The sequence below is a fragment of the Petromyzon marinus genome, chromosome 3 (assembly GCF_048934315.1).
Source record: "Petromyzon marinus isolate PM22_M1 ecotype Great Lakes invasive population chromosome 3, UKy_Petmar_22M1.pri1.0, whole genome shotgun sequence".
NCBI classification, from domain to species: Eukaryota; Metazoa; Chordata; class Hyperoartia; order Petromyzontiformes; family Petromyzontidae; genus Petromyzon; species Petromyzon marinus.
This window is the reverse complement of record NC_133669.1, coordinates 26,372,433-26,385,509: the sequence shown is the minus strand read 5'-3', so window position 1 is coordinate 26,385,509 and position 13,077 is coordinate 26,372,433. Positions and strand designations below refer to the sequence as shown.

The following is a 13,077-nucleotide window of genomic DNA, read 5'->3' as shown; positions in this document are numbered from 1 at the left end:
ACTGGACACGGGGGCCGTAGCCTCACTCGTGAGCGCCGCGCACTGCAGCGTGCACGGGGTTGACGTGAGCCGCCTGCAGGCCCCAGATCGCGTGCTGCACACAGCGAGCGGAGCCGGGATGGGGTTGCTGGGAAGGATCTCCCTCGAGGTCCGTCTCGGAAACCAGGTGTGCACACAGGAATTCTACGTCTCGAGTGTGTTGTGCCACGAGTGTATTACAGGTACGGACCTCCTGGAGAAACTGGGGCTCAACGTGCAGCCCCGCCAGCGATGCACCACCATGGAGGGCAGTGGGGAGCGGATCCCGTTCCTGGGACCCAAGCCAAATCGCCCTCGCTTCACACCCGTGGCCGCTATGCTGGTGTCGGCCGTCACAATCGGGCCATTTGCCGAGATGCTGGTGCCAGTGGCAACACCCTCCACCGACCCCACAAACCGACCATCGGGCAAAGTAATGCTAACTCCTCACCCGGAGTTGGCAGAGCGGTACGGAGTCGTCGGGTCAGCCACGCTGGGTGTTTAACCCACACAGTACCCCGGCGATGCTACGACGGCGCACCACAGTAGGCACCATACACCCCCTGCACATGCGCCACTCTAACAACTCGGTGTTCGCACTCTGGGCGGAAGACCCTGGCCGCCCCGAGGACAACCAGGTTCTGGCCTGGCGGGTCGGTCCGATTCCCCGAGCCGAGATCATCCCCTTGCATGACGCGTTACATGTGCCTTGGGCGGACTTACCCAAGGGGGAGGCCGATCAGCTGCGCGGGTTGTTGCAGGAGTACGCCGACGTGTTCAGTGAGCACGATTCGGATGTAGGTCGGACAGACCTTGTTAAGCACACAATTGACACGGGTGCAGCCCGACCTATCAAAATCCCCGCATACTGGGTGGGCGCGCCTGAACGGACCCAGATCAAGGAGGCAGTCGCGGATATGCTAGATGATAACATAATCCAGCCCTCGATGAGCCCGTGGTCTGCCCCGGTGGTGCTAGTGACGAAAAAGGACGGGTCTACCCGGTTCTGCGTTGATTAACGAAAGTTGAACGCAGTCACCCTCGGCGACGCCTTCCCCATACCGCGCATCGACGACACCTTTGACAGCCTCGCAGGAGCACGGTATTTTTGCACCCTCGATCTGGCGTCCGGGTACTGGCAGGTGGAGATGGCAGAGGAGGATCGGCCGAAAACCGCATTTACCACCCCGATGGGGCTGTTCGAGTTTCGACTGCTTCCGATCGGACTCACTAACGCGCCCGCGTCGTTCCAGCGGTTGATGGAGTTGGTAATGCGGGGTTTACAGTGGGAACAGTGCCTGATTTACCTGGACGACGTGATAGTGTTCAGCAGATCTCTGTCCGAGCACTGGTCCAGGTTGCGAGAGGTGTAACAGCGACTGCTAACAGCCCATCTCAAGCTCAAGCCGCGTAAGTGTTACATTGCGCAGCGGGAGGTAGGGTACCTCGGACACCGAGTTAGCGAGGCGGGGGTGTGCACCGATCTGGAAAAGGTGCGCGCCGTAGTGGAATGGCCAAGGCCCAGGAATCTGACGGAGATCAGGTCATTCTTGGGACTCGCCACCTATTATCGTCGATTAGTAAAGGGATTCAGCGAGACTGCACAGCCCCTCACCCAACTCACCTCCCCTAAGAACCCCTATCGATGGACGGAGGCCTGCCAAACGGCCTTCACCACCCTCAAAGACCACCTCACCCACACCCCCACCCTAGCTTTCCCCGATTTCACCACGGATTTTATCTTGGACACCGACGCCTGCAGCAGTGGGCTGGGCGCGGTGCTGTCACAGGTACAGGGTGGGACGGAGCGGGTCATTGCATACGCCAGTCGGACCCCGAGTGGAGCCGAGCTGAATTATTGCGTGACCTGTCAAGAACTGTATGCCGTGATCTTCGCGTGTAAACAGTTCCGACCGTATTTGTACGGCAGGAAATGTCGGGTGTGCACCGACCATTATGCCCTGCAGTTTCTCCTTACATTCAAGGAACCGTGGAGGCAGATGGCCCGATGGCTGGCGCAGCTGCTGGAGTACAACCTGCAAATAGAGTACCGAGCTGGGCGTACGCACGCAAACGCGGACGCCTTGTCAAGGCGGCCCGCGGTGTGCGCCGAGAAAAGGATGGAGGAAGTCTGCCCGTGCTTCACGGGGGGCCATTGCCGGCAGGTGGTGGGCCCCCCGGAGCTCACCGAGACTAACCCCCCCCCCCCCCCGGTGAGAGACAGTGCTGTATGCGCAACAGAGACCCCGGCAGGGGGAACCAGGGACCCGGGGGACCACTCGACAGGCACGGAGCCGACACCCCGGGGCCCGACGGGTCGCCCAACCCCACCCGATCGGATCCAGGAGGACGTCGGCTGTGCCTTCCCGGGCCTGGACGACGAGCAGCTGAGACGGACCCAGCTGCGGGATCCAGATCTGGCAGCGGTGGAGACGGCCTTACGGGGGAAGAAGAACGCCCTACCAGGACCCTGGAGTGGTTTGTATGCCTGGTTGTGTGTGCAGAACGGGGTAGTATGGGAACTAACCGAAGCCGGCCAGCCGGGATGCATCTGCGTTCCCACCCAGGTGCGACCCCAGCTGCTAAGGCTGGTACACGACCACCCGCTCGGGTGCCATGACGGGGAACGGTGCACTAGGGAAACCCTGCGTCACCAGTATCTCTGGCCCAAGTTGGCTCAAGACGTGGCCGCCTGGGTGCAGGGCGTGTCAGGTACTCCTGAGACCGTTCCGCGTCAGCTGGATGAACCAGCCAGTTGGGATCGACCTGCAGGGACCATTCCCGCGATCCCACCGGGGCAACCGGTATATTCTCGTAGCGGTGGAGTACTTCACACGCTATCCCGTAGCGGTGGCCATCCCCGATAAGACAGCCCTCGTAGTGGCCCGAGCGTTCGTAGAACACTACGTGCTTAAGCACGGGATCCCCGCATGAGTCATTACTGACCAAGGTAGTGAGTTCGAGGCAGAGCTATTCCAGGCGCTGTGCCGGGAGTTCGGGATCCAGAAGGACCAAACTACGGCGTATCACCCCCAGGCAAATGGGATGGTAGAGAGGATGAACCAGACCCTAGCCGGGAACCTTATACGCATGGCGGCCGCGAATCAACAGGACTGGGACGAACACCTCAACTATGCTCTGTTCGCCTATGCCACCACGGTACACACATCCACGGGACAGACCCTGTTCCTAATGATGTTTGGTCGCGAGTCTGGCCTGTCTACAGATCTGCTGTTCGGTGTCCCTCCGCCGCAACGGGAGGAAGGGAGCCACCCCATGGAGCACCTGATGGAGATCCTACGAGAAGCTAGGGTCCGGGCCTACCCGCAAGGCGAGACCGCACACCAGCGGCAGGAGCGGAGCGCCCGGGTACCCTGGATATTGGGGCGACAGATCTCCCCCTGGACGGTACTGATTCAAGGGGGAGAGAGGGGCCGGGAGATGGTAGTCAATGTCCGGCGACTAAAACCATGGAGGGCGACCCCAGCGAGGGAGAACCCCACCGTTCAAGGACCCCGAAACCCCAGGGTCCACACCCCCCCATACGCGGGGGCCTGGTGCCGTATATGGGCCCCACGGGGCCACAGATGATGAAACATCATCTGTGGCCCCTCCTCCTGCCTCAGAGTGGTTCTCGCTCTTCCAGATAGAGTGAATACTGCGTGGCATTGGCGTATTACAAGTTGACATTATTATCATAACCTCTGAAAGTGAATATCTTCTGCTGCCCATCGTCTAGAGGAACATGTCGATTAAAGAGCCTGGTGCAGGGACCATCCGGATGATGAGTTTTGAAAACAGCTTTTTGGTGGGACGCCAACGTGAGTCGTGAGTGTGTGGCTGAGTGTGAGAATGTGTGTTTATGCAGTTTGAGGAGCAGTAGTGTAGTGTTTATATTCTTTGGTTCTTTCGGTAAAGTCACGTAGAATGAGAAAATAATAAATTGATCAAATAAAATAACACAATAATATTCTCACGACGTTTCGGCCACAACACAAGCGGCCTTCATCAGGTGAAGGGCCGAAACTTCGTGAGAATATTATTGAGTTATTTTATTTGATCAATTTATTATTTTATTCTCATTCTACGTGACTTCACCGAAAGAACCAAAGAATATGAATCCTTGCAGTCACGAAAGCTTTAAATCGAGTAGTGTAGTGGTTAGCACACTGCACTACGAAACTGGCGACCCAGGTTCGAGTGGTGGTTTTCTGAACTGGTCATGGGCCTCCCCTAGGTAGACTCAGTCTCAAATGAGTACCTGGTGTGGTGTGTAAACAATGCCACTCAGGAGATAAAGGCGGCCAGGCACGGTGCAGGTCACCCACCCCCTTCAAGTGTCGTTCCAGACTTCATAGGTGGTCACTAATTGCACTTGCCCCAACAATGTCTAAGGCTACACGGGGGAACTTTTCTTTGTTTATGCATTGAGGAACCGTAGTGTTGGGGTTAGTCGACAGCACTACAATCCTGGTGACTGGAGTAAAATGTGCGTTCGGGAATATCTGAACCAGTCCTGGGCCTCCCCTAGGTCGACTCAGCCATTAATGAGTACCATGTGCGGTGCATAGGCACCACCACTTTAGGAGACAAAGGTGGATGGGCGTGGTGCTGGCCACCCATCCTCGTGTGTGTTGTTCAGGCCTTCATTAGGTGCTCGCTAAAAGCAAATTCCAGAGAAATTTGTTAAAGGCTATATGGGGACGTTTTGTGTGTGTGCGTGTACACGTGTTTGCATCTCTGCGCCTGTGTGTGTGCATGTGTCTAGATCTATGGGTGATTACATGTGTTTTTATACTTGTTTTTTTGTGCCTGTGTGTTGCTGTTAAAGACTATATTTGTGATATTTGTCTTTTGTAATTCACAGGTTCACAGATTTTTTGTTCCCACGCGTACCTTGCCCCAGACGCGTACCTGGGCCACATGTCATCTTTCCCGGTTGACATGTGGGGACTGGGTTGTACAGTGGCCGAGTTGGTTACCGGACGCATCCTCTTTCCGGCCATCAACAAACACGACCAGCTCCCGTGTTATATGGAGGTATTGCCCACACAGCAGTAACACTGACAATTCCGTTATTGTCATCAATTTCATGACCAATTTGCTCTTGAAATTGCCCAACTCAGTCATTGCTTCTAACCACGTTCACTTCTCAGCGAGTATTTCCGCATCAAGGGTATTAACATAATCTTCAAAATTGGTATGACCAATAGAACATGCGACAGGAAATAGTTACTTACAATTCCCTGAGCAGACCACTTAAGTCGTCTCTTCTGTGAGAAAGAGGCATACAAGTGCTCGCGACTGGTTGCAGGGTTGTCCACACACAAGCTACTGAGTTGCATTCAACCGCGTGACAGAACCAATTACTCAGGCGTAGACCCGTCAAGGTAACCGTGAGCAGAACGCATAGATTTTTAGAGCTGGTGTTAAGACTCGTGATAGATTATTGCGTGAGGCCACGGATTGGCCACATGTAACCCTAAAACCACCTGCAAACAATTTGAATTGTCAGATGAACAAGCATTTATCGCGCCAATTATTGTTGTTTCATCTCAACTGCTTGTAATGAAGACAATTGTCACAACCATATAAGCAATTTCAAATGAAGCCACGGGACCCATAACCTCCGCTGTGAATGAGGCAGATGGTGCATAGTATTTTGTGGTTTAATACCGCAGGAAAGACCAGGGCAGTCACTGGGATTGATCGGTGAACTTCTGCAATGTGCTGCGTACGCGGTTTTGCTGGGCCATGCCAATAACACTGCCGTGTGCCTGCATGCGAGAACCATCGGGAGTGGTAGCTGAGTGGTTAGCGCCCTGACCGTGTGGTGTTGAATGTTGGACCAGTCCTTGGCCTCTCAAATATCGACTCAGCATTCAATCAATACCTAGAGTGATTTGTAAAATAGCTACTGCGGTGTGGCCTTGGGTGCTGTGCCATCATCAGTAGGTGCTCACAGACAAAACATGCCACACAAGTGTGTCAATACTGTATGGGTGATCATTGTCTCTTTGTAAATTGTGTGTAGACCCTCGGGATGCCTCCTCAGAATTTGATTGATGGCGCGCCTGGGAGAAACAAGTACTTTGGTGAGTGAAGGGGCGAGCGGGGGAAGCGCGTTAAGTTTGAGGCAGAGCTGCGTCTGTTAAGAGTTTAGTGGTGCATTACTTTGTATAGTTAACTACTTCCACACGTGTTTTTGCAGTCAATATAATTCGTAATGCTTTTTTGGGGAAGGGTTAGGCCTCATGGTGATCTGCCCAAATTTGTGTCATTAAGGCTCTCCACCACCTGACACAGGCAAGCAAATTAAAGTACCATGAAGTGCAAGCGATTAAAGAGACACCAGTTGTGACTAGTAATCATTATTTTAGTAGAATCATCTGTAATGTGAAGGGCAATGCTCAAAACCACGTTTAGCAATCAGATCGGACGTTTTTGGGAAGCTGCAGATGCAAGGAGACATTTCCTCCCTCACCTGCAACGTAGAAGGTCGTCGCGTGGATCCCCACCCTGGCTGCTGTACATTGCGGGACCATATCCTCTCCCCTTTGCCTGGTCGCCTCTGAAGAAGAGGCAATAGTTCAGTGGGCTTTACCTGGTAAAAAATAATGTTTTGTTTGAAAGAGATTAAATCACAGTTAAAATAGCTCTTCTTTCTTTACCTCTAGGCGTTATCATAGTTAATAATTATTGATTGCACTTGGTATTTGCGCTATCATTCTTAGAATGCAAAGCTATCACAAAGGAAGGTGCCTGCTGTGTTTCACAGACACCAACTGCAGTCATTTCACAGTAGCGGGCATAACGCCAGCACAGTAATTTTATTACTTCACAAGGTCTGTAATGTCCCATTTTAAATCAAACAGCGCAAAGCATCATATGGTTAATACTGAAGTAATAACCAGGGCGGCTTGCAGAATTTGAACCATGAACTTCTGCAACAAGCGGTCAAAGCACTCCCACTGATCTATGTCAGAGCACTAAAAGATTTTGTTTCTGCGCTGTGGGTGTACCAGGGTGCTGTGGTTTGTTGTGATGTTTAACCTGGTCTGCATCATTCCTGCAGATGGTTCGGGGATGTCTTTGATGTCCGGACAAAGCAGGGTCCCAGGCAGTCACCCCCTCTACCTGGCACTCGGGAGCCAGGACTCGGAGTTCCACGACTTCATTAGCCGCTGCCTGGAGTAAGAACACATCCCCGACCCCACCATACCACCGAGAGGTTTTCCCATTCAGTCACCTGGTAAAAAGAAAAGCGTTTAATAGTTTAACATCACTGGCGAACGATCACTAGCTCCACCCTTTATTCTGATTATTCTTCATCTTCCAAGCCATGTCTCCCATTAAACACCATTGTCCATAGTCTTGCATGTAAAAAAAGCACTGACATAGAGACCCACAGACTCACATACTTACATGGTCCATGCACGTGTAGTGACTCAGTCGGAGACAGGGTTCTTAAGGGACCTTCCTTATTCCACACGTCAGGAAACCACATGTGCCCCGCGTGCGTACGCACTAGTCACACATCCATGTTCTTGAAGGTACTACCTAGCTGGAACAGTCTGCAGGCTGTCTAGCTTGCGGCGTCTAAGGTGGTCGGAGACGGCACCGAAGAAGGTGACGAACGGCGACACGGCCAAGGGATCCACTTCCAGCAACAGCCCCGAGCTCCGGGCCCCCTTTTATTCCCCTGGCGTGGCCTCGCCCCGCCTTTGCACCGCCCTCTTTCTCGAACCTACTAGCGGGTTCTCAGGCTTCCAGATCGATTTATTCCTGGGCTTCCCTTTAGATCTCCCTCTGCTGACGTGTGTACTGCCCCCTGCTGCCTCTGCCGCTTCCTCGTCAGCAGCCCGCGTTATTACACTACACACGTAAAGAGAGACCCATATACTGTCATACACTCACATGGTCCATACCAATATCTGCCATTAGCCCCGAAGTGTGTGAGTTCCTCACACAATCCAGCCTGGTTAAACCTAGGATGGATCGAAGGAAGGCCAGCCTAAACGTCCCTAACAGGCACAGATGTTCCTTTAGAGGGGTCCACGTTTCACAAGCATCGAGAAGAGAGGGCATGACTGTGCCCGAGAAGATCTGAAGCTTCGTATGGAGCGACAAACTAGGTAGCTTCCAAACAGCATTGCTCAGCCGATAAATAAACGCCGAAATACTGCTGATTCAGAGTGAAACCTCTGCTGTCGAACCAGAGCTGGTCATAAGCACACTGGCCAGGTTTGGGAAACTCTCCACTCTCTCCACAACTGTTCCATGACAAACAGGGAGCTGAGGGTGTGGAATGTTTGATGATACAAAATACCCAGGCAAGTGCTTAGTTTTGGTGCAACTGATGGTAAGACCACACCTCTCAGTAGTACACTCCAGGTTCAACATCTGTGCTTCTAACTTCGCCTCTGAGTGAGCAGCAATCACCAGATGAGCATACATAACTTGGTTGACCAATAGGGAGCCATTACTCGACCCCACCCAGGCATCGATCAGCCACATTAAATAATGTGGGAGGCAGAGGACATCCCGTTCGCACCCCAAGGTAAACAGGGAATGGCTCTGACTTCTGGCCACATAGCTTCACCTGAGATTGCCCACCATCATGAAGGCCCTTAATGTCCACACACTTACATAGAGACCCACAAACTTGCATACACTTACATCAGCCATACATTTACAAATACATAGACAAATAGACTCACATGCACTGACGTGTCCATACACATATAAAGACCCAGACTCATACACTCACATGGTCTATACACTTATAGAAACCAATAGACTCACATACTCTTACATGAAAGCCCTTAAAAGGAACATATATCGATATATGTATATCATGTATGTGGAGGGGGCTCGGTGAAGGATGCCACTGGGCAACGCCAGGCTACACGTACCTTGAGGCTACTGGACAGTTGTAAGCATTGACCCTCCAACAACAATTGAGGGTGGTGGAGCGATGTTCACAATGACGGACCACCAGGGGGAAAAATACATCAAGGTGGCACAGTGGGGAGAACAGAAGGTTCATCTGCCAGTCATCACCAATAGTGGAGGATTTATGCTTCTCCCTTTTTCATATAGTCAGGTCCTGCAATTTTTTTTTTAATCAGGGCTCTATGACACAATCAGCCACTATTGAGTCATGACATAGCCAACATCGTGGCGTATAGGTTAGATTATTGCAACTCACTAGTCTACGGGACGTCTGCAAAAAGCATTAGGAAGCTGCAGCATGTACAAGATTATTTGCAAGATCCAACCATGTCCGTCCAGTGTTCACGGAGCTGCATTGGATTACACTTGCTAAACGAATACATCACACTCAATACACACAAAGTGCTTACCACAAATGAACCACAAATTAACCACAACACCACTGGGGCAATTAACTTTTAAATATAGATTGAAAACTACTTTTTTTAAACTCATGATTGAATGTAGTTTGTTGTCCTTCACCCGTACCTGCAATTGGCACGGTTGGCTATGTATGGTGCGAAATAAGTTGAACATACACACGTAAGTTAATGGACACAGTAAGAGAAAAAAATGCACGTAAATACTTACATCATTATCACCCTTGCCACGTGTGCCATATATTTCTATGTGTCTCAACAGATGGGATCCAGCTCTGCGGATGACACTAGCAGAGGCACTGGCGCACAGCTGGCTGAGGGATGAGGAAATTCCGAGGGATGAGGAAATTCCGAGGGACGAGGAAGTGCCGAGGGATGAGGAAGTGCCGAGTCAGTGTGTCCCTGTTGTGGACACATCAATCCACTCAGAGGCATCCGCCAAGGAGGAGACTAGACAGTGGGGTGAACCCCTGCAGAAAGAGAAGAAGAAGTCACGTCTGGTTCGAGCATACAGGGCCGTATGCTCATTCTTCCGTGGCTTTAAGAAATGCACCGCATGCGACCGTAATGCTCATCCTGGGCGCGTACACATTCCACACACCGTATACACACACGCTCGCCTAAGCGAATACATGAGCAACTTCCGGTGCTAGCATCAATATCAGATCCCATCTCCTGAGTTTTTTACCCCCACACATGTAGAATGAAACCCCTCTTAACGACGGTAATTGGTTACATGAATACGGTCATTAAGTAAGTTGGTAATTAAACAAGTACAGTCGACCCTTCCACATCGCGGGGGTTAGCGGTGCAGGCCCCGCGATCTGGAAAAACCAAGTTAAATGTTTTGGTCCCTTTGGTGAGCGAAGCAAGCACCTCCAGTTACTAAACTTTTCAAATTATCTCTACATGTTCAGCCTTTGCGTGTCGTCTGCTGGCTTGAGTTCTTTTAGCAAACTTAACTTTTTACAAAATGTAACTTTAAAAAATAAATTGTGTATATTTATGGTATTGAAAGATACAATAGATTAATATTATACAGTACTGTACATATATTTTATGGATTTATGAGTCCCTAAACTTTTTGTGTCGTCTGCTGACCTTCGCGTGTCATCTGTGGCTTTCGCAAAACTCCCAAAAACTCCCCAAAAATTCCCATTTTATTTCTTATAACGACCCTGCAATATATTGAAACCGCAATGGGGAAAGTCGCGGTGCAGAAGGGTCGACTATAATTTGGTCATTAGGCAAGTATAGGAAAAACATGTTAAAGGCTTAATTTGTTTCCATAGCATCAAAAGTTACCCCTTTCCCACCCATAAAACATACTTTATAACGTTTAACAAATGTATATTATCAAATAAAGTTACTAACCACATGATAAACACATAATATTAGAAGAAACATGGTTAATTCATTAATATTCCATTGTAATAGAAAATCAACAAAGTTGCATGATAAAGCGAGACGAATACAGCAATATTGTATAGAGTAAAACACAGTCCGCGATGACATGCGAGATGCGTATGCAGGCTGAACAATGACTGAGGTGCATGGGTAGCAGCTAGATTCGCCTTGCGTGATCTTATGCCGAGGCAGCCATACAACCGCTTATTCCAACTCGCACGGAATAGTTCTATTCACTCAATCGCGTTTATCCAATTCTCATCCGCGTCATAAAAAGAATGTGTTCCTTAATACAATATTTGCGTGATGAAAACATGCTTTATAGCAGAACTGACTGTACACACTACACACACCACACACATGGGACTAGCCCATTAGTGTAGTTAGCCCTAAGCTGGGCCCTGCCATCCTGGTTTTCATCCGGGCAGTCCTCAGAGGATGACCTCGCCACGGTTTCCAGGACATGGAAGGGCATAGTTGAACCAGCATTTGAGAGCTGAGGTGGCCTGGTGATATCACAGATGAAGCCAAAAAGGGCAAGTACCAAGGCCACCTGTTAACAGTTAAGATTAATTTTATTCATAGTTATATAAGTACCATTGTTGGTTTAAAAGACGTAATAAAAATACAATATTCGTAACATCGTCTCAAACTCGTCTGTATGTCATGCAACTCGGAGTTCACATGAGCGGGGGAGGGGACGGGGAGGGGTCTGGGTCTTGACTTCACCGACTCCCCCTTGAAACCCACGGTGGGACTTGTGCCTCATCATGCATAGAACGGTTCCACTCGGTGTGGACGCTGATGCACAGTGGCCCCGATGAGTCACTTTCGGCATGGTCTGATTAAGGGCCCTTGCAATCAATAAACTCAGCCTGTCGACTTGACTACCGCTATGATGTGTTTACACACATTACGTGGTGCAGTTTTTTCCTCTGGTCAAAGTGTCCATTACCTCTACCGCACCTTTGGGCCCCAGGTGCCTCCCAAAAACCTCTATCATCTACACACTGCAAAAATTAAGCCTCGAGACCTCATGCACCGCCCTGAACGTGTGGTTAAGATGGTGATGACTTTAATGTACACGCGTGGACTTTCGATTAGTAAGGTTGGCTACGTATACTGCGAAAGAAGTTCAACATACATACGTGGGCAGAGTCAACCGGACCTTTATGTTCATGCAGGGCGTTGGATGCTCACTTTAGTTTGGTAAACTTAGCATCCCACCAACTCCGAAAAAGCAAATACGCACACTCCCACCTCCTCTGATACTCTGTAACACTCGGCTTGCTATCAAGGCCGATGAAGACAAAGCATCAGAGGGCCTCTCTGGCTCACTTTAACCATTTGTTCTTACAAGTAAAACTCTGGACCGGTTTTAACATTCAGTGTCTCATCAAGAGTCAGGCTTGCTTGAACCATTTGTTCAGTTCCAGCAATACTCTGGACCGGTTTTGACTTTCATTGTCTCATCAGCAGCAGATTCACCTTCATCAGGCTCAATCGAGCCTGACTCTGCCGCTGATGAGAACCTGAACGTTGAAACTCGTGTGAAATGTGATTCTCATCGGGCCCCAGGCCCATGGTGTAAACCAATGCATGCCTGCAGCTCTTAGCATCCAATCTGCCTCTCTCCTGGCTTCTCTGTGAATGTGGTATGAAGAAGAAAGGAAGACCATTTCCCAAAACGTCGCCTATTGTGCCTATTGCATATTTTAATTCAGTCAAAGCCTCACATGCTACGCTATTATTGATGACATGGAGAAGGGTCATTGCAAAAAAAGTGACCAGTTCATTGGTTGATGACGTCATTAGATAAGGAGGGGACGGCTTCCCTGACGTGAAAAGAGTGCAGAACACTCAGTGCAAGAGAGAGACACAGACACAGAAATAAACACAGCGACACAGAATCATGAAGACACAAAAACACACAGAGACACAGAAACACAGTCACAGTGGCAAAGAGACATACAGAAAAACAGAGATACGTAAACACAAAAACACAGAAACACTGAGACACAGAAACAGTGACAGGGACACGGTCACGAGGAATACAAAAACACAGACACAAAGATAGAGAAACACATCGTGATGTGGCCGAAGACGATGGTGGTTGGTCATGGTGATGTGGATGATGGTTATGTGGATGAGGGTTATGTGGAGGATGCTGATGTGGCTGAAGATGATGTGGGTGGTCATGATGATGTGGATGATACTGATGTCGATGATGATGTAGATTATGATTATGATGTGGATAATAATGATGTTGGTGATGATG

The 13,077-nt window shown here is 50.0% G+C and overlaps 1 long non-coding RNA gene across 2 annotated transcripts in view; it reads right to left on the bottom strand.

Annotated features, from left to right (window-relative positions):
* Positions 1–13,077, bottom strand: part of LOC142906134 (uncharacterized) — a 69,541-nt gene that overhangs the window by 29,120 nt on the left and 27,344 nt on the right. For both annotated transcript variants that reach the window (XR_012930068.1, XR_012930067.1), the window contains 3 exons: positions 9,604–9,862; positions 7,072–7,893; positions 6,503–6,589 (listed from right to left, as the gene is read on the bottom strand). This is a non-coding gene — a long non-coding RNA (uncharacterized LOC142906134). The remainder of the gene's footprint in view (positions 1–6,502; positions 6,590–7,071; positions 7,894–9,603; positions 9,863–13,077) is intronic.